Source organism: Aplysia californica, unplaced genomic scaffold (genome assembly GCF_000002075.1).
Source record: "Aplysia californica isolate F4 #8 unplaced genomic scaffold, AplCal3.0 scaffold00493, whole genome shotgun sequence".
Taxonomy (NCBI): domain Eukaryota; kingdom Metazoa; phylum Mollusca; class Gastropoda; order Aplysiida; family Aplysiidae; genus Aplysia; species Aplysia californica.
The window spans coordinates 262962-266442 of NW_004797763.1; the positions used below are offsets into that span (position 1 = coordinate 262962).

Here is a 3481-nt window from a genome sequence, read left to right on the forward strand (position 1 = left end):
ATAGAGAGAGAGAGAGAGAGAGGGGGGGGAGACGAACACGATAGAGACGGCGACGACAGGCAGGACAAGACAAGTAGATGGTACAGATAACGGAGAACATGAACAACAAGAAGAAGCCAAAAAAAATAAAATAGAGAAGGAAAAGGAGGAGGAGGAGGAGGAGGATGTCGCAGAGGGCGGCGGTAAGAAAGTCCCCCTCGGGCCCTCTGATGAGATTGGAAAACTGTAATCTGTCCGTGTTGTCAGCCGAGTACGGGATTCGAGCCCCCCGGGAGGATATTTAGAATCTGGTTTTGTGCTGCAAAAGGCCAGGCTGAACACAGATATTTCCAAATCAAATCTGGCCGTAGGCGATATAGCGCGAAACAAGCCCTGGATTATTTCCCCTTAAAAAAGAGGGGCTTCTTTTTTCTTACTGTGTGGGCCTACTTCATTAAAATAGGTTTCTCTCCGAAGGCATTTCAGAGCCCCTGAGATAATACTACTGAACAAAATCAAATGTAATTTAGCCGGTTCGAATAAGACTGACTTCTTGGCCTTCACAGAAAAAAGACAGTCTCTATATGAAGTGACCTAGTAAATTCGAGTTGCTGTTTCTTAACTTTAAATTTTTGTAAGAATTTTTACAGCATTTTCATCACGAATAGGTCATATTATAATAAGTGTAGAGGATTAGGGGTGTTACAAGAAAGTAACAAAACAAAGAAGAGAAATTTAGATTTAGCACGGTGAACGTTTTATTTTTAGAGAGTTTTACAGCATTTACAACACAAAATAGGTCACGTACGTGCCGAAGATTAAAGGTGTTACTACAGAGAACCAGTAAAAGAAAAGAAGGAGGAGAGATAAGAAAGACAGCTGATAATTGAGGGGGAAGAGGTAGCCAACCTTTACATTCCAGCGAGTAAGACAGTGTGGTGAACTATAATCGTCAATGTCAGTTTCAAATATGGCTTTTGAAGAAAACCAAGACATAATAGATCGAGTTTAATTCAGGCATGGGCTCACGGGCCACATCTACACAGCGAGCAGTTTCAGATGAGTCTATCCAGTTATTAATAATCACTGTAGCCAAATGTAAGTTGATGAATCATTTAAAAAACCTTAAAAAACAACATCAAACAAACAAAAATTGAGCGTGAAAACATAAATCAATAGTTTTTCCAAACCCAGTTGAAAGCAAAGGAACTAACATTATGTTATCGGGCTAAATCAGCACCTGGACATGGATGGCTGGAGCCTCTATAAATAAACTACTGATGGTCAAAGTATTATGTCACCTCACGAAATGCCTTTGAGTGACTTATCCCATGCAATGGCACGGTTGTGAAATTGTTCTGTATTGGTGTAATATTGTGTATTTTTTAAAGTAAATGTGTATGTATTTATGTATGTATGTATTTACTGATAATAATGTACTTATGCATATATCTATGTATGGTTGTATGGTTTCCATTGTAAACCAAATTGCCCTTCTGTAATTAAAAAGAATGTAATTTATTTATTATAATTTATAGTGTCCGTTTAAGTCTCACTTTTGGAAGCTCCGCCATTTCAACCAACGTCACCCGACTGGGTCCTTCTCTTAGCTCACGAAAAAATATCCCTAATCGGTTAAATCGTCCCGCGACTTGGACACACGCCGAGAGACTGTAAACATAGTATTTACAATTGGTCGCTTTTAAGCACAAAGGGGTTATCCCCCCAAAAAGCTGTTTTTGGGAAAATCGAAAGGAAAGTTTCTGTACCCTTGTTCAGTTTCTTTAAAAGACAAGGCAAGTTTTCTCTATAACCAAACAAATATACACACCAATAAAATCAAAACTCTCCTACAGGTAGGGCAACGTCCACTTTTGGTATATGTCAAGATTTCTGGAAACCCCCGAAATCTGGGTTAGCCTGCTGGTCCTTAAAAGCGACCAATTATTGGACACGCCTGCCCATGCCTGGTTTAATAAATAAAAGAATGCACACCTGGTGGTGTGTAAGTGAAGAAGCCAAAAGGTGGCGTGCCGGTGTCTGATTCACAGCACACCGTGTTCACAACACGTGAGTCATCATGTCCCCAGGGAATGGACTCGAGGGCAAAGTCGAGGGCAAAACTGCACGGATTTCAAGAGTGGCTTTATAAATAAATTATCAACGGGTAATGAAAGGATTCAGGGCAGATACATGTTCTAGTATTGTTAGCTAGTGCAATACACCTTGCACACTCGCCAGGCTATTTGAACAGCACTGGCAGTTCAGGTAATTGGGATGGGCAGCAGTTTTTACGTCCCCATCGAAGGAGTTTAGACAATAAAAGTTGGCGGACTACTTCAACCCTGGCTATACAGGCCAGCTCAGGATGAGTGAAATACACCACGCCAGCAGGCATACGGAGACACTGGATTGGCTTAATTATTTTTTAGATTTTTTTTTTTGGTAAGTGCTTTACGGAGTTGCAACTGCATAAGGTCATATAAGCGCACCGGACACATGAAATATTTTCAGTTGGAAGGAAATTTTGAATTTTGCCCGTGTGGCGGCCGAGGCCTACTCCTACTGACTTTGGACCACAAAGGGATCTTTAACATGCGCAAGTTGCACACGGGACTTCCAAAATTGTTTGCCCTTGTCCCAGAAGTCTAGATGTAGATCTTTCCTACAGGAAGATCAGGGGTGTGACTGAAAGACAGTAGTAAGAAGGAGCCAAGGAGTAGCAGGTAGAAAGGCTGCAGAAAGAGTCAAGAAGTCCAGAGGAGGGGGCAAAGGAGGTGAGGGGTTGAGGGCAGAAAGTGAAGATGAAAGCAGACGACATAACATTATTAGAGAGCAGGAAATGATGTGAAAGGAGAGTTTGAGAGAAAAAAAACAACTATCCGTCGCTTCCCGAATTCGAACCCGGGACCTTTTGAATGAGAAGCGAACACCTTAACCTCTAGGCCACGAAAGCCACCACGGATTGACTCTTGGTATACGGAAATAGAGCAAATCTACAATACACTTGCCATGTAGCGAGGCAAGAACCGGCGTCTATGCTGTTGTGGTTATGCGCTTGCCTTTTGCACGCAAGAGAACCTGGTTCGATATCCCGAGAGAGGAGAATCTTAAATATCAAGTATCGGTCGTTCTGCAGGAATGTTTTCATCCTCTTAGCCCAGGTTGGCCCTGAGAGGCAGGGTCAAAGGGCGCCTCCTAATTAATCAAATTTTTGTCCTTGGAAGAAAAACAAACAAACAACAACAACAAACCTATCTAAATTGAAAAGGACCGGACAAGATAGACAAACTGATACAGTAGAAGGAAAAGAACATAATCAGGACTCACCAGTGGTGCCCTTTAACTATCCGCTCCGCAAGTTTATCGTGACCGAAAGGCGATTCTGAAGATAAAACAGAAAAAAAGAAACGTTTATAATAAAAATTAAATTAAAAAACCAACAATACTGCGTGACAATGACAAATACAATAATAACAATGAATAATAAAAAATAATAGTA

The 3481-nt window shown here is 41.2% G+C and overlaps 1 long non-coding RNA gene across 1 annotated transcript in view; it reads right to left on the bottom strand.

Moving 5' to 3' along the window:
* Positions 1 to 2867: 2867 nt before the first annotated feature.
* Positions 2868 to 3481, bottom strand: part of LOC101857973 — a 99095-nt gene continuing 98481 nt past the window's right edge. Inside the window, exon 4 of the long non-coding RNA XR_220829.3 lies at positions 2868 to 3364. This is a non-coding gene — a long non-coding RNA (uncharacterized LOC101857973). The remainder of the gene's footprint in view (positions 3365 to 3481) is intronic.